The sequence below is a fragment of the Lycium ferocissimum genome, chromosome 2 (assembly GCF_029784015.1).
Source record: "Lycium ferocissimum isolate CSIRO_LF1 chromosome 2, AGI_CSIRO_Lferr_CH_V1, whole genome shotgun sequence".
Classification (NCBI taxonomy): domain Eukaryota; kingdom Viridiplantae; phylum Streptophyta; class Magnoliopsida; order Solanales; family Solanaceae; genus Lycium; species Lycium ferocissimum.
This window is the reverse complement of record NC_081343.1, coordinates 14343917-14363707: the sequence shown is the minus strand read 5'-3', so window position 1 is coordinate 14363707 and position 19791 is coordinate 14343917.

The following is a 19791-nucleotide window of genomic DNA, read 5'->3' as shown; positions in this document are numbered from 1 at the left end:
GGTTCTCTTTAAAATAATTACAACACCTATCATTTGGTAAGCAGGACAATAAGGAAGAATCCGGGAATAGTGGACCCACCTCGGTCAAGTGAGGCGGCATATACAATTTACATATAATACACTCCGTGGCATTACTTGTGAGGGTTTTAGAGTAATCGGGTCCTATTCGTGCAAGTTCTAGGTGTTTAGACCATCCTTTCACTATTCATAAGCTTTTGGTTCAATTCTACTGAAGGAATCGTGGCCAATTTCCAACGTGGATTTCTAGAGTTAGGGAGATCCCCGCGGCACGTAGCCAAGCCTATACGTCTAGGATATGCCAAAGAAAGGAGAGGGAAGTCTTACGTACCTTTTCCGCTTCTTTCACGCCTCCAAATCTCCGCTCCAAATTCGCCAAAATCTACAATTTGGTCACATTTACCAAGTGTCAATTTAGGCATCTAGAAGTTGAAATTCAAAGTAGCCATTTGTCTACCGAAATTTCGGCATTTCCCCGTAACTACACCATCCCACCAAGTTCAACTTGGCCAATTTCGATCAATGACAACCCAGGGAATTCAACCCACAAACTAGCAACACAATATCAACAATCATGCTACAATTTCAATGATCAACCCAAGGTACATACTAACAATTTAATCGATATACTACTTCCTTCAAGACTTTCCAACTTCAATAAAAACATTAACAACATTATAATTCATACAATATTCCAACAACTTAAGCAACATACTCCTTGCCCACGATTCTTTAACTTCAATGAAACAACAATAATTTATATACACTTAGCAATACTATTTCCACAACACAAAGATCATACTAACATTATATCAACTCTTCCCATAATCCACAACTAACACAACTTCACTCCTTAGTCATTAAATCTTCATTTTACATTATAGAACTTACCATAACAACAATCATAATGCAAGGAAAATTAATTCACCACACACCTACCATGGCCTATGCCATTAAGCCAACCCCACATGTATATTTTTCATGAAATTCCATAGCTTCTACATTAACAACAACAACCACACACACAACACAACATATACAACACATGCACACACACGGTTTGCCCTTATAGTCACGGCTACACACACACATGCTTCCATCACATGAATTCCATCCCTTTTCATACACCACAACATGCACATCATCCACATATAAAAAGAGGATGAACTCTTACCCTTTTACTTGAATTCTTCACTTGGCTACAATTGAAAACTTGCCAAGGTTGTTGTTTTCCTTGCTCCAAAGGACCTTCCACTATGTTAAGAACTCTCCAAGGAATTGTTTGTCTATGAAGAACAAGTTGGAAACTTTCTTTTCTTCTTTTTTTTTCTTCCTCAAGGCCGAATGGCCATTTCTTTTTTTTTTTCTTCTTTTTCTTGTTCTCTTCTCTCTTGAAATTTCTAGAGAAATAATGAATATTGAGATGACTTTATACAAGTCTTCCACCCATTTTTTCCATATTTATGAATAAGTCCCTCAACACAAAAATATGGCCACATGACCCCTTTCATTCTTTTTCTAGAAAATTCCTTTTTTTTTCTTGAATTTTCTTCCAACACAAAAGATGACTTATTCTTTTTTTTTTCATCCTTGCCCCTTATTTCCTCACATGGCCAATATGGCCCCTTTGGAACTCTTATGAACTCTTCTGTAAAATTTCCGTTTTGCCCCTCAACTTTTCTTAATATTACCATTTTACCCCTAGCCTTCCACATTATTTTCACGACCCCTTTTGCGACTTTCTCTTTTTGCCCTTAACCTTTCACAATATTTCCATACTAATAATAGTCATAAATAATATTCAAAACCAACTTGTACATTAAAATAATTTTGGAATCCAGTCTTGTCCTTAACTTCTCACCACTATCCCGCAATATCCGAACGTATGAAATACGGGCTATAACAATTCTATTCGTAAAGTCCGAGCATGTTTACGATGCTTATTTGCTTCTTGATGTTGGCATCCTTATATGGTCAAGCTATGGTTTATATGTCTTCGTATGATTGGTTTTCAAACGTTGCGCCAGCTTGTTTTCAAAAGAGTTCTGTAACTACGAACGACCGTAACTTTCACATATGGTCTCGGATTGCTATGAAACGTTCGTAGAAGTTTCTATAACGAGTAATAATCTTTAAATTTCATAGGCGGGCCCGGAATGGGTGAGTCCCGCGACTTTTCTATGTTTGGTTCTAACGACCTATTTTTGAAAAAGCTTAATGTGGCTATGCTTCCGACCCCCGAGTATGATTACTTAATTTTACGTCGAGTTTGAAGTGAGGATTTTTATGCATATGATTTTGATATGTAACTATGATTTACGAAGTTCGGTTTGATACGTTCCGAGTGACGTTCGGAGGAAATTTGATTTGACTCTTTGTTTTGGCTTTTAAATGAGGGCTTGTTTGATCATTCTGTTGAGTCAGTAATAAGGATTTATGTGCGTATGGTTTCTTGGTTCATAAATGATGTGTTTTCCGGAGTATGATGTGTTCGGAGGTATACAATATTCCGAAGTATGATGTGTTGTGGCGCCCAGATGGAGTGGCGACCACGTTCTGTCCGCCGGGTCCCATTATGGACCGCATATGATGATATGATATGATATGATATACAATGATACGATATGATATGATATGATGATATGATATGATATATGATGATATGATGATTCTGTTTACCGAGTCCCTCACTGGAGGGCCGGGACACGTTATATGTTATATATATGTATTCTGGAATATGATCGGTTGGTTTCAGACCCGGTGGTGGGGCAAACCCAATGGTGGGGCAAACCCAATGGTGGGGCAAACCCAACGATGAGGCAAATTCCACATTGGTTTAGGCCAATCCCACATTGGTTTAGGCCAATCCCACACTGGTTTAGGCCAATCCCACATTGGTTTAGGCCAATCCCACATTGGTTTAGGCCAATCCCACATCGGTTAATGTTATCTCATATGATAAGTTATGATGTGTTACGGTATGAATATGATGATTATTCGCTTATGTCACTCAGTCCTATTATGGGCCGGATATGATACATGACTTTGATAGGCATGATTCGTATTTCAGGAAGTAAGCATTTTGGCATTCTGATTGTTATATTTGTCTTCGGTACCTCTGATGTACAATTTGTGTTTCAGATGCAAGCACTTTGGTATTCTGGTCATTATGCTCACTGCAGATACTCCTTACTTCGGTTATGACCTCGTTTACTCGTATGCTATGCTTTACATGCTCAAGACATATTACGTGCGACCCCCCTTTTCTTCGGGGGCGCGTTTCATGCCGCGCGGTATATACGGATGATTAGAAAGAGGTTCCACCGGATTGGCGAGCTCCATTTCCCCTCGGAGTGTTGCCGAGTCGAGTGCTTTTGTTATGGTATCCGGAGTTATGATAGAGACTTTGCGTTACAGTGTCGTGTGTGTGATATGTCGGGCTTTGTAAGCGGCTATGTAAGCGATGTATTATTATGCATTATGTTACGAACTTTATATTACAGATTTCATACGATTGCAGACTTTATTTGATTTGAAAAAGATGAAAAGCATGTTTGTTTTCCGAGAAATTTTCATTATGTGCTTATGTCATGTTTTGCGAGCCCAGTATGATTATGAGTATTACGAAAGTTAGCGGGTTCGCTCGGCCCTAGGTAAGGGTCGGGTGCCCATCACACCCTATCGGATTAAGGGTGTGACAGCATACTCAGTACAAATTCCATACTGACCCCCTTTCTTCGGGGGCTGCGTTTCATGCCCGCAGGTATAGATACTAGTTGTGGAGATCTGCCAGCTTAGGATTTCCATCCAGCTATTTGGAGCGCTCCCTTGTTCAGGAGCCTATGTATTGGTACAGACTCTTTCGATGCATATGTATATGACTATTCATGGGTACGGCGGGGCCCTGTCCCATCATATGGTTTTGTTGTTACTCGTAGAGGTCTGTAGACATATGTGTGTGGGTTGTGGGTAGTCACTGTTCAGTTGTGCCTATGTGATTTGTGATTTCGACGTCCCCCTATACTATGATAGCCTTACCGGCTTATGTGTGATATTATCAGCTGAAAGTTATGACAGCAATATGTATATATATATTTGTGACAGATTTGGGGCGACGTTTCACTTTTCTGTATGTATAAGATCTGGTTATGCCAGCTATGATCTGATGTCTGACCTTTGTAAATGTAAAATCTGTTTGTATGTTGATTATGGTTAACAGGTGCGTATGGGTGCCCAACTCGGGCACTAGTCACGGCCTACGGGGTTGGGTCGTGACAAGAGTCGTACTAGTTGATGATGTCCAGGTTACGGAGCAGTTGTCATATGAGGAAGTTCCCGTTGCCATCCTAGATCGACAGGTTCAAAGATTGAGAACCAAAGACGTGGCTTCAGTAAAAGTACTTTGGAGAAATAAGAACATTGAGGAGATGACCTAGGAAGCAGCGGAAGACATGAAGTCCAGATATCCCCATTTGTTTCTAATCTCTGGAGAGATTCAGACCGAGACATCCCCGCCCATAGGTACGTACTATGTAACCAGTTACTAACATTGGTCTTGTGAGGCCATTGTTACTATTGATTAATGTAGCCCTGATATGCATTGTGCTGCATGGTTGGCTGTGTGGCAGGTTGGTAGTAGCACAGTTACAGAGGAGATTCTGTCAAAATTTCTATAGACTTCTGAGAGTTTAACATTCGAGGACGAATGTTCCTAAGAGGGAATGGATGTAACATCTCGTACGTTTACGTTAAAATTTGTCACGAGTTTATCAATATGGACTGTCACGACCCAATTTGGCTAAGCCGTGTGGGCACTTACCTTTCCCACCTCCGTAAGCGAACCCTCAACCCAACGAAAGTAAAGACATAAATAAATAAATCAATTCAAGCGGAAGAAAATAATCACGTAAGTCTTATGATATTACAATAGAAATAGTGTGGAAATAATGACATACACCCAGGGTCTGGTCTAATCCATACAAGAGCATCTAAAAGTAAATATACAAGTCTGGAATATAATAATACATCAATTTGTCTATGTCTCATAAATGAAAAGTAAGACATAATAAGAGGAGTCTTTAAGGCAGCAAACGTCTCGTGCTCACCCTAGAAACTCGAAGCTGTGGTGACTATCAGCCATGGGAGATGGAAGCGGACCCAACCTGGAACTCTGCATTCACAAAGGAATGTAGCAAGTGCAGGCAAGTACAAAAACACACTACTAGCAGGTATCATCGACCGACTAAGTATAGCTAACATAATTCAGACAACAAAGCATGATAGGCAGATAAATCAACAAGTATAAGTCAAGCACAATCAGAAACAAGTATCCGTCATCACCTTGGTTAAAGCATCTAAGCTCAAGTATGCCAAGTCTCAATATATATCCAATCCGGAATCAACAACACAAGTAAAACACTAGATCACCACAATATAAGCCAAGATGCAATATAATGAAATGATGTAAGAATGCCAATGCAATGCAATGCAGTGTACACATGTACTCCGGATGGAAGTATTGACGTCCCGGTAGCACAACACATGGGGGACCCACGAAATCCATGTACTCACTCATCCACGATTCTGGGACAATCATCGGACATCGGACTCTCACATCACACAATCCACGATCCCGGGACAACCATCGGACATCGAACTACTCACATCACTCGCACACAATCCACGATTTCGGGACAACCATCAGATATCGGTCAACTCATATCACTCTCATGCAAACTGAGCTCAGCTCATCATAGTGTTTCATCAAGTATCAACAATGTATCAAAAATATATCATGAGAGATGTGAATGCGTGCAATGTATAAGTCAACATGAATAATCAGATCAATATCACAAGTACCAAACATGGGTACACCAACAATATCATGAAAGAGTACACAAGTCATATAAAGACACTATCCCCTAAATCAAATGCCAACATGTTATATCCCGTATTTTGTACATTGGGACAATCCGAGTTAACCATGATAAGTTAGGGACAAGACTATTTCGGGATACGAAGTCGAGACTGTTGACCTTCGATTTTGTTTTAAGGCATAAGTTGCTTATGAATTTATTGGCATGGAACATTTAGGAAAGTTTGGAGCTAAAAGTGAAATATTGAAAAGTTGGCAATTCATGAATTTTTGTCATTTGGCCGTGTGGCATATGTGGGGTGCCACACATGGCTTGGAAAATTTTAATTCATCCAAGCCATGTGTGGGCCAAGGTATACATGGATGAATTATATAGGGTCATATTGGATGACTAGCAAGTCATTTAGTCATCATTTTATCACTTAGAAGCTTGGAGAAAAGAAAGAAGAGGGAGTTCGGCTGGGGGGCTGGCCGAGAGTGGTCATGGAAAATTGATCAAGAAAAATTTATTTCTTCTAGGTTTTCAACTCATTGGAAGGTCCTAAACAACATGGAGTAATTGTTAGAGCAAGCAAACCATTCATTCTTGCAATTCTCAACCCAAGGTATGTTGAAGAACCAAGTGAAGAAGGTAAGGTTTAACCTTCTTTTTATATGTTATGGATGGTTTGTGCATGTTGTAGTATGTGAAAATGAATGAAATCCATGAAATCATGCATGTTGAAGTGTTGGCCGTGTGTATGTAGTGGTGTGTGTAATGAAGAATTAATTGTATTGAGCATGTTTGTGTGTTGTTGTAGTGTGTAGAAATGAATGAAACTCATGAAATTGTGATGTTGGTGGTGTGGCCGAATAGTGAGCTATTTTGGTAGGGCATGATGAACAAATTTTATTTAGTATTTTTGGTTGTTGTTGTATGGATTCTATGATGAAAATGATGGTTTAATGATTCAATGGAAGTTATAATCGTTTGTAGGTTGTTGGAGAAGGTAAGGTGATTTTATTATAGTTTCTTGTATTATTGAGGTTAATGTTGTTAAAGTGTAGATTGATGGTGTAGTTCATGAATTTGGAAGGAAGAAATGTGTTGTTGTTGTTCCTAGTGAATTTGGAAGGTTTCGGGTAATGTGATAAGTGGTCGGGCCGTTTGGAATGTTGTGTGGATTGTTTGAAATGTTCTTGAGTTTTGTTTGAATGGTTTCGGATTAGTATTTGAATGTATAAGCATTGGTGTTGGCTTGATCATATGTGGTTAATTTGAATATAAATGGAATGTTGTCGAATTATGTAGAAAAAGTTATTGACGTTAGAATGCATTAGAATTGATTGTTGATGTTGTTGGTATGGTTGTTGGGGTTGTTGTTGAAGATTTGGCCGAGTTGAATTCTCGGGGGTTGTTGAATTTACAGGGGAAATCCGCCCAAATTTCGTAGATAAAGTGCTAGCCTAGAATTGAATTCCGGAGTGCCTATGGCTAATGTTTGGTATCTAATGATGTTGTTGTAGATTTGGGAAGCCAAGACTTAAATTTGGATTAGCTTAGGAAGCGGACAAGGTATGTAAAGCTTAACCCTTCCTTCTTTTGGCATGCCTTAGTTGTAAATAGGCTATGATACGAGCCTCGAGAAAATTCTATTCTTGCGATCCGAGTATGCCTACGACCCTCTTATTTGCATTATATCTTTGACATTCGTAATGTGATGGAATAATGGCCCTTATGTCTTTGGAATAATTGGTTTTCAAATGTTGCATAAAAGTTTTGTTCTTAAAAAGTTCTACGTCGGAAAAGGGCCGTAACTTTCGGAGGTAACCGGATCGCCTCGATATGTTCGTAGGAGGTTTTATAGCATATGATGACAATGTCTTTCATAGGCGGCCCGGATGGAACGCCGTCCGTGGGTCCCGCGACTCTTCTTTGTATAGTTCGACGACCTTTGAAAGAACTTAATGTGGCTATGATTCGACCCCCGAGTATGATTACTTATTTATCTGTCGAGTTTGAAATGAGGATTTTTATGCATATGATTTTGATACGTAACCATGATTTCTAAAGTTCTATTTGATATGTTCCCGAGTGGCATTCGGGGGAAACTTGATTTGACTATTCTCTTGATTTTAAATAATGATTCGTTTTGACTATTCAAAGGAGTTTTTGAAAGTGATTTAAACTGCATATAGTCTCCCACGACTCTGCTCGTGCATATGGTTGTTATATCTTTCACCGAGTCCCGGGCCGGTTATGTTATCATGCGCACTATGTTATATTCTGGAGTATGATGTGTCCGGTTCGCCGAGTCCCTCCGCTATAGGGCCGGGTACCGTGTATATTTGGTGTTATGATGTGTCCGGTTCGCCGAGCCTCCGCTATAGGGACGGGTACCGTGTATATGTGATATGTGATATGTCGGGTTTCGAAGATATGAAATCTTCTGGAGTATGATGTGTTATGGCGCCAATGACGGGTGGGCGACCATATTCTAAGAGCCCATGCATGATTTGCGTTTTGATGAGTAAGCATTTTGATATTCTGGATATTGCATTTACTGTCTGTACTTCTGGTTCTGATTATGATCCTGTTTACTATATTTCATGCTTTGCATACTTAGTACATATTCCGTACTGACCTCCTCTTCTTCGGGGGCTGCGTTTCATGACGTGCGGGTACAGATACTTATTTGGATGATCCACCAGCTTAGGACTCCTGTTCAGCTGTTTTGGAGCCCTCGCTTGTCCTGGAGCCTATGTTTTGGTACTGACTCCTCCGATGCATATGTATATGTCTGTTCATGGGTACGGCGGGGCCCTGTCCCATCATCTGATTCTGTTATTACTCTTAGAGGTCTGTAGACACATATGTGTGGGTTGTGGGTAGTCACTATTCAGTTATGTCTGCGTGATTTGTGTTTTGGACGTCCCCCCCTGTATTTTGATAGCCTTACCGGCTTATGTGTGATATTATCTGCTGCATTTGTGATAGCGATATATGTATATATTTGTGACAGCTTTGGGGGCGACGTTTCACTTTTCTGTATGTATAAGATCCGTTATGCCGCCTATGATCCGATGTCCGACCTTTGTATATGTACGTACCGTTTGTACGTTGATTATGGTTAACAGGTGCGTATGGGTGCCCAGCTCGGGCACTAGTCACGGCCTACGGGGTTGGGTCGTGACACAACAAGTGGGGCACCACAATATCATGAATAAGATATCTCAACAGTCTCCAATATCTATTATTACCACGCGGCATCAAGCCAATAACAACAGAGCAATCAAGTCATAACACAACGGGGTGGCTAGCCCAATCACGCAACAGGGCCCAACCTAAGACAATATCCAACCCAACTTCATACCCGAAGGTTTACATGCTGTCTCCAACAATATTATCTAAATATATGTTTGGTACACGAAGTCTCACCAAGGGTAAGCCATAACCTACCTCGATGGCCGAACCGCAAAACAACAACAATCACTCCTTCGCTTTCCTCTTCCACTGAGCCTCAAGATCAAAGAAGTCTAGGATTATTCGTAATCTAGATTAGAAATCATGAAGATCGATACCAATACTGCTACTATTCAATTTGGGTCAAAACCAACCTAGGATTCGGGAAAATGGGGCTCAAACGGTCAAAACGGGAAATTCGAGAGTAAAATATCAAATTAAGCACTAGATGATCAAAACCCAACAACTAATTGCTAAATTAACTCAAGGATTTACCTAATTTTGAATTTCAAGCAAAACCCCAAAATTTGGGTATAAACCCTAAACTCTTAGATTCTAGAATTCAACACTAATAATGGCAGATATAGGATTAACAACCTTAGATATATCATAATCTAGCATAAACGCCATCAATTTCACCATTAATAAGCCTGGATAGAAAATCCATCAAAACTCACTTTTAATCTTCCATTACCAATGAACTAATAAGGAAAGAAGAATTCTAAGATGATTAGCAACAATGAAATAGCAAGAGGGTTAGGAGAACTTACCACCAAGAATCTTCACCAATAATCCCCAAGAATAATTCCCAAGAGCTCAAATTTTTGAATAGTAGTAAATGATAGACTAAGGGCTTTTAACACTTCATTTAATGAACTAACTACTCGTCACCCGCTTTTGCGACGATTGGGCCGCTCCAGCGGTGCCATGACCGCTACAGTGATCACACCCAAATGACAATGACCGCTCCAGCGGCAGGGTGACCGCTTCAACGGTACCGCTGCCGTGGTACTGGTGCCGCCAAAGCGGGAACCAGACACTAGAAACTTACCGATTTTCACCCTTCAATCTCGAATTCCCAACTCATTCTCGAGGCCATCTGCTCACAAACCACATACACAGACACACGTAAAAACATGCTACGAACACGCTCGTGGCCTTGGAATTCCCAAAGGATGTCTCGTTGACCGAGTCAACCCCCGATACCTCAATTCCTATTTCCCAACCTAAGTCCCAAAATGTATCTGAGTGCATTGGGAACCAAACCAGATATACACACAAGTTTTAAATGGCCTTGTGGACCTCTCGAAATTGACGTATTTTTGAAAAGGTCCATTTAACCAAAAGTCAACTTTGAGTCAACCCTTTTTCGCTTAAAGCCTATATTTCACAAAAAGTCGCTCGAATCAAGTCTATACTCCTCGAGGAGCGTGTCAACGGTCCCCTCGAATCAAAAGTGAGCTAACCAAGCTCAGAAAGGGGCGAAAGTGCCGAAAAGACCATAATTACCAAACGGATCGTTACATTAGATACCAATTAAACCATCACTCGTCCTCAAGCGAAGAAAGGAAAAGAACGGGGAAATACCTGAATCAGCGTACAACTGGGGATATCAGCTATGCATGTCTGACTCAGTCTCCCAAGTAGCCTCTTCAATAGGACGATGCTTCCATTACACCTTCACAGAAGCAATCTCCTTCGACCTCAACTCCTGAACCTGCCTATCCAATATCGCAATAGGCTCCTCCTCATAGGTCAAATTCTCATCAAGTAATATTGAATCCCAACGAACAATGTAGGTACTGTTAGCATGGTACTTCTTTAGCATCGAAACAGGAAACACCGGATGAAGTCCCACCAATCCTGGCTGCAATGCCAACTCGTAAGCTACATCGCCCACATGGTCAATAATCTGAAATGGGCCAATGTACCTGGGGCTCAACTTGCCTCTCTTCCCGAACCTCATAACACCCTTCATAGGTGATACCTTTAATAGAACCTGGTCACCAATAGCAAACTCTAAATCTCGGACCTTCTAATCTGCATACATCTTTTGTCAACTATGAGCTGCCAAAAGCTTAGCCTGAATAACTCTCACCCTATCAAAGGACTCTCTCAATAAATTCGTACCCCAAGGTCAAACCTCGATCCTATCAAACCAGCCAACCGAAAATCTACACCTCCTGCCATATAAGGCTTCAAAAGGCATTATACCAATACTCGAATGATAATTGTTGTTGTATGGAAACTCTGCCAATGGTAAGTGCTGATGCCAATGACCACCAAAATCAATAACACACGCTCTCAACATGTCCTCGAGCACGTAAATGGTCCGCTCAGGGATCGGCTATCCTTCTAGGGATGAAAAGTTATACCGAGATCTAATCAAGTACCTGCCCTCATGAAAAGCCCTTCAGAATCGGAAGTCAAGATAGTACCTATCGTATACAACAAATAGGACCTCATGCAATCTCATAATATCCCGAATGTACAACTTGGCTAACTTCTCCGAGGTATAAGAAATCTGGACCGGAACAAAGTGAGCGGACTTAGTCAGCCGATCAACTATCACCCAAATGGAATCAAAGTTGCCTAGGGTCTTCGAAAGACCCACCGCAAAATCCATGGCAGTCCTCTCCCACTTCCACCCGGGAATGGGCATCCTTTGAATTACACCGCCGGGTCGCTTGTGCTCATACTTTACCTACTGAAATTCCCACACTTAGCCACGAAATCAACTATATCTCTCTCCAACCGATGCCACTAATAAGCAGTGTTGTCTCAAATCACGCACATCTTAGTTTCCCGATGAATGGAATAGCAGCGCCATGAGCCTCGTACAAGATCAACTGAATCAAATCACCAACACGAGGAACGCACACGCATCCCTTAATCCTCAAAATGCCCTCAGAATCAATCACGGCCTTCTTGGCCTCACCCCTCAGAACTCTATCTCAAATCTTGCTCCATTGAGCATCCTTAAATTGATGAGTCCGGATCTGGTTCAATAAAGATGCCCTCGCCTCTACACAAGCCAAAATCCTGCCTGGAGCTAAAATATCAAGGCGAAAGAAACTGTTGGCCAGAGTCTGAACCTCCATGGCCAATGGATGCTCGGAAACAATCAAATGAGCTAAACTCCCCATACTCACTACCTTGCGACTCAAGGCATCAACCATAACATTGGCTTTCCCGGGATGGTAAAGAATAAAGATGTCATAGTCCTTCAGGAGCTCCATCCATTGGCGCTGCCTGAAATTAAGATCTCTCTAGGTAAATACATGCTGAAGTCTACTGTAATCGGTGAAAACCTCACAATGGACACCGTACAAATAATGCCTCCAAATTTTCAAAGCAAAGACCACGGCCAACAACTCCAAATCATGGGTAGGGTAATTCTTCTCATGAATCTTCAATTGACGGGAAGCATATACTATCACTCCACCCTCTTGCATCAATACAGCACCCAAACCCATATAAGAGGCATAGATCGCAAGTTCCTTACCCTCCATGGGTAATGCTAAGGTCGGGGCTGAAGTCAAAAGAAGCTTGAGCTTTTGAAAGCTATCCTCACAATCATCTGACTACTGGAAAGGAACATCCTTCAGAGTCAATTTGGTCAAAGATAAAGCAATAGCAGCAAAACCGTTCACAAAGCGACGCTAATAGCTGGCCAAACTCGCAAAACTACGAACCTCAGTAATAGTAGTGGGCCTCGCCCAACCCCTCACAGCCTCAATCTTCTGTCGGTCAACCATAATACCATCCTTAGACACTATGTGGCCCAAGAATACCACATACTCCAACCAGAACTCCCACTTAGAAAACTTAGCAAACAGGCTATGCTTTTTCAACAACCCAAGAACAAGCATTTAAGATGGCTCTCATGCTCCTCTCTACTCTTGGAATACACCAAGATATCATCAATAAACACAATCACGAAGGAATCAAGGAATGGCCTAAAGATGCCTGTCACGCCCCGAACCATGGCCTGGGCGTAACACGGCACTCGGTGCCTGACTGCATGTGACCGAACGAATCACATGGCTTGCTGAATCATCATGAGGCATACATGAGCAGAAATATAACGTGAAGTGCATAATGAGCTTTTGTAAAACATAATAATTTATAATATTAAACACAAGTACTTGGTTAAGTCATGAATGCGGACAATATCATAAATGAGCCAAACCGGCTAACCAACTCTGGAAGTCTAGCATGACACTTGTCTTGTCTATGAAACCTCTAACATGAGTCTGAAACACGTAACATACTTGCTGGGACAATAAAGGGGGACGTCAAAGACATTGAATGTACTGGTATGTAAACCAACTGAATGAAATAACATGGGACATGAAAATAACATAACAGTAGACCGAAATAAAACATGATCATGAACATGAGTACATATACATATATAATACGTGTAAAGTATCGCGAGTAGGAGAGAGTAAATATAACCGACAACATGGTCTGGTACTTGCGTCCTACCAGCAGAACACTCATACCTTGCTAGGGACATGAGATTTAATAATATTATGAAAGGATCCAGTCATTATGAGAGATTGTCCTAAGCATAGGTGGAGCAATCCTCATCCTACGGTGGCTGCGTAGTTTCAGGCTGTTTGAAGCCTTCTCGGTAATTAATGCAACTCCCAAAAGCATGAACATGTAAAATAAGTGTCACTTGCTGCCCATGGTTTTCATGAATATAACTTACTTGTACATGGATATCATGAAATAACTCGTAAACGTGATTTTATGAAATAACTTGTATTTAGCATTTATGTATCTTGTATCATAGCATGAAAGTAATTATATAATATAGTTGCACGAAAACTTGTAGACATGTAAGATATTCCTGAAATAATCATTTTAGCTAAAACATGCATGCAAGAACCCATGGAATATAAGATATGGGTTTTCATGGATTACGGACTGATTCTCAATAATCATATGGAGTTATTAAGAACACAATTATAGAATAATAGCAATTTATACATAATATAATCATGGACATAGGCCTAGGGTTATCATGAGCATGGTATAGAAACCCTAGTTTTAGTAGAGAATCATAATTTATGGATTTTGAGGCGTGGGGAAGAACAATGATGTTCCCACACGTAGATAGTAACTCTACATACCTGGTAATGCTCCAAACTTGAATCAAAGACTTTAACTTTGAAGAAAATTTCCAAAATCTTGAATTCTTGAACCTTGAGATGGATTTTCTTGAAAACCCGAGGTTCGGAATGATGATTTCTTGTTTAGATTACAAGGATATATATTAGAATTGACTTGGAATGATTATAGTAGGCTTACCTTGGTGTTCTTGATGATGGGAGAGAATAGAAGGTCGTTCTAGGGCTTGGGGGTGTGAAGAATGAAGTGAAAAGCCTTAAAACGAAGTTTTATAATTGCTGTCGGACCCATTTTACGTCTCGTAAAAGTTTTACGGACCGTATTTTTCATCGTAAATCAATTACAGTGATTTGGGATTTCTGGGCCAATTTTACTGTCTGAATATACGGCCCGTATAATTTTCACCGGCCGTATATCGGCAGAACACTATTTTAGTAAAACGAGCATAACTTTTTGTAAAGATGTCTGTTTGACCTCCATAATATACTGTTGGAAAGGTATTTCAAATATCTACAACTTTCAAGAAGAAAATTTTCCCAAATTTCTTACAGATGTTTCCGTATACTCATTTTAATTGAGACGTGGTGCAAACTCACTTGAAAACACGCTCCGTAGGGTAGCTTCCGACTTTCCTTTGCTCAAGGACTCTTCTCATGTCTTGATTGGGTTTCAAACACCATTTATACACTACTCAAATTGGGTTCATTATACCCCGTCTTATGAGTCAAATCTTAGCCCGAATGCACGAGGTGTTACAATGCCATTCATCAAAGTCATAAATGTAGCCGGGGCATTGGTAAGCCCAAAGGATATCACAAGAAACTCATAGTGGCCATACCTCATCCGAAAGGCTGTCTTTGGAATATCCTCCGCCCTGATCCTCAACTGGTGGTAGCCTGAACGCAAGTAAATCTTTGAAAACACTGACACACCCTGAAGCTGGTCAAATAGATGATGTCACACCCTAATTTCCGATAGGGCATGATGGGCACCCGACCCTTACTTAGGGCCGAGCGAACCCGCTGACTCTCGTTATACTCGTAATCATGCTGGGCCCTTAAATCATGGCAGAATGCATAAGGAAAGCTTTTCAAAGAACAACATACTTTTCGTCTTTTTCAAATCAAATAAAATCTGTAATCATAACAAAGCGGTAACATAACGCATAATGATACATCGGCTTACATAGCCTCTTACAAAACTGACATCTTATATACACGACACTGTCTGCAAAGTCTCTACCATAACTCCAGATACCATAACAAAAGCACTCTGACTCGGCAAAGACTCCGGGAGGAATGGAGCTCGCCAATCCAAATGGAACATCTTCTACTCATCTCGTATACACACGCGTGGCACGAAACGCATCCCCCGAAGAAAGGGGGGTCGCACAAAATATGTACTGAGTATGCAAAGCATGAAATACAGTAAACAAGATCGTACTGAAATAAGGAATACAGAAAATCGTAAGACTTGCCTTTGAAACATATATCATGCATGTCAATATTATGTCAAATTCATTATGGAACTGAGAAACATAATTAGAAAATCATCTTGTACATATGCATAGATATAACGCGCCCCGGCCCTCTAGTGAGGGACGCGGTAAGTAAAATCATCAGATGCATATACATATAACGTGCCCCGGCCCTCTAGTGAGGGACGCGGTAAGTAAAATCATCATATCATGTATATATAACGTGCCCCGGCCCTCTAGTGAGGGACGCGGTGAATGAAGTCATCATATGCCATCCTGGCCGCCTCTCCATATCATCATATCATCATATCATCATTATATCATATAACGTGCCCCGGCCATCTAGTGAGGGACGCGGTAAATAACATGCCCCGGCCCTCTAATGAGGGACGCAGTGAATAATGCAGTGGAGTTGCACGAATACATGCCCTAGCCCGGACGCAAATAAGGAAGTAATAACAGCTCGCACGAGCAGTAGTGAGAAACCACATGCACATAAATCACTTTCAAAGACTCAATGAAATAATCTAAATGAACTGTCATTTGAAAGTCGGGACAATAATTATATCAAATATCTTTCGGACGCCACTGGGAAACATATCAAACATCATGAGCATATCGAAGAACCGTAGGGACTATAGTCATACATCAAACCAATCCGAGCCCGCCTATGAAAGTTACGGGCATTATACGTTATAGAATCATTTGCGAGCATATCAAAGCAATCCGGTTCCGTCTATGAAAGTTACGGACATTTTTAGACATAGGATCTTTTAAGAACAAAAATTCTTTTGCAACATTTGAAATTCAATCATACATAAGACTTAAGGACCAAGTTTCTACCACATTAAGGATACCAATAATAAGAGGTGAATAAGGATCGTAAACATGCTCGGATCATAAGAATAGAATTACCTCGAGGATCGTGTCATAACTTACTTACACTAAGACATGCCAAAAGAGAGGAAGGGTAAGCTTTACATACCTCGTCCGCTTCCTAAGCTAATCCAAACTCAAGTCTCGGGCTCCCCAAGATCTACAATACGTCAATAAATACCAAACATTAGCTATAGTCACTTAGGAATTCAATCCCAAGTTAGCATTTGTCTACGTAAATTTGGGCAACATTTCCCCGTTTATATGCCTAGCCCGAATCCTCAATTCAAGAACCAACAACACCAACAACAATACCAATAGTGTTAACATCATTTCCAATACCGACGTATGCCATAAAACAGCCCGCACACCGTTTTCTAAATTTCTCAACCAACCAAATTTGCGATATAACTATTTAATAATTTTATTTCCGTAAAGGAGTCGAAATTCATATGAACAACATCAATAACAACAGCCTTCACATTTTACAAGGTAAATACATTTATTTTCATCCAAAATTCTCTTCAAATCTCCTTCCATAATTCACAACACCAACAAACGAATTTATCAGACTATTCCCTCCGTGCTAATCCGTTAAAATTCTAAATAAACTCATTAACAATGAAAAGGAACCGTATTCATACCTTAAGCATGCAGCCCCCACGTTATCACTCTTCTCCTTGGTTGATTTTTAGCTCAAATTGAAGACAACGCAGCGTACAACACTTTTCTCTTCATGGGCTTCGAATTCGGGCTCAGATTTTGGTCAAAATTAGTTTTTCTTCTCTCCAAGGCTCTTCTCTCTCTCTTTCTAGAATTTTCTGGTGTTCTTGGTCTGAAAAATGAGAGGAAAGGGCTGAAATTTCACTTAAATAGGCATGGGTCATGGGCCTAACCCGATTGGGCCCGGTTTGGGCTTATCCCACTGACCTTTCCACCTTAAAACGTCCATATCTCCTTATCCCGATGTCACCTGTGGGCCCACGACCTATGGTTGGAAAGCTAATTCAATTATCTACAACTTCTATCTTTGGTATTTTTCCAAATTCCAAACTTATAATACCGTATCTTCCCCTAGAATTCAGATCACCCGAAAACGTTGCTTAAAAATATTTGCTTGGAGGACTTCCACTTTGATTTGGCTTAAGGGTCCTTCTTGAGTTATTTTTAACTTCACATATGTGATTCATATAAATTATCGCATGTCCCAAAAAAAAAATCTCAATGTGTGGGCCCCACCTCGCTTGCGAATAATCCGACGTACAAAAATACGAAATATAATACTGCGTCAACGTGATTTTAAATTATGAAGCAACAACATGATTGTCAATTTTTAAGCATGTTAATAAGGACCTTCCAATTGGTTGAACCGCTAGAAGAAAATATTTTTTTGAATCAAGATTTGAGGGGCTCAAATTCTCGGTTCCATGGCCGAATGGCCTCTCTTTATTTTTCTCCAAGTTTCTTGAATTTTCTAAGGTTTGAAAGTATGAAGAATGTGATTAATAAGTCATCCAATATACTCATATATAAGTCATCCATGTGTCCCATGGCCCACACATGGCTTGGATGAATTAAAATTAGCCAAGCCATGGGTGGTACCCCACTCACACCACACGACCAACTTGGCCATTATTTCATGAAATGCCAACTTTCTTAAATTAACTTTTAACTCCAAATTTTCCTTAATAGTCCATGCCAATAAATTCATAAGCAACTTATGCCTTAACACAAAATCGAAGGTCAAAAGTCTCTACCTCATATCCTGGAATAGTCCCGTCCTTAACTTATCATGGTTAGCTCGGATTGTCCCAAGGTACAAAATACAGGATATAACATCCTTCCCCTTTAGAACATTCATCCTCGAATGTTAAACTAGTCCCGTAAGGTCTTATAAGGATTTCGGGGGTTTCCTTTATTACCATAACATGCACTTATCTACCAATCATATTTCTTCTTCATCTCATCATCGCTTCTCAAGTCATCTCCTTCCTATTATTATTCCGCCACAATACTTTAACGGAAGCCACGTCTTTAGTACGCAACCTTCTTTCCTCACGAACAGTGTGATAAGGTCCAATACATCTCAGGCTAAACTTCTACTTCTTGTTGAATCTTACTACACCTTTCATGGGTGATATCTTCAAGCATACGCACTCGCCAATCTGGAATTCTAAGAGTCGACGCCGATTGTCGTCATATGATTTCTGTCGTCTCTGGGCTGCTGATAGCCCGCTAGTTCTGATCATCTTGCTTAGATCATCTTACAACCCTCTTTACTTAACTTATAACATTCTAGGCATATTATCTCGTGTCATTTCTTTATCTCTAATTCGAACTCTTCCATCGTCCCTTACTCAGATCTTGCTCTCAACTTTCCGGTCACACATCATATTGCAATCTTTACAAGAATATGCGCGGATGCTCAATTTAGCCCAAGATACCTTAGCGTGGCTTCACCAACCCTTATGGTTTACTTTGCCTTCGCCCCTTTTTCTTTTACAACCGGTATCGGGATAGCTCTTTGGTTCAGTCATAGCCATGTCCTGTTTGGCTTCAGTCCTAATTTTATCTCGATAATTCAGCTTAAACCATCTTTACATTTTTCCTTAATGCACCCAAAATCTCGTAATCATATCGTTATTACGGAATTCAAACTTTTCTCATTAGGTATTTGCTTGGTCTCATCCTTAGCATATAAATGTTTCCTGGGTAACATAACTACTCCCGTACGACTTGCATAGAGTATATTCTATCTTAGTTACGATCTTTTCCTTCTCCGGTTCACTCTCTCCACATATTCCTTCCATCCTGACATTCGCTTGTAGCCTACCCTATCATGCTCTTTTCCCTTCCTTTATTCACTCCTTTGACGTTCTCACTTCCTACTATAGGAGGTTTTCTGTTTTTTCTCCGTTACTACTCATAGGTCGCGATATCATTAGCGAACAACCCTATCGCCCACATCTTGGCTCATAATCCCGCACAGCAGTGTTCTCTTTTATAACATCTCTGTAAGTTACTCGTTATCCTTCACTTGTCGTACTCTCTCCCTTTTTTTTTAAGCATCCGCTCTCCAATGTCGTGTCATTTGAGATCTCCAAAATTAATTCTCAGCACTATCTCAATCACCATCCTCGCTTCTTCCCCTTTGGCTGGCTTTTGGATCTTACTAACTTG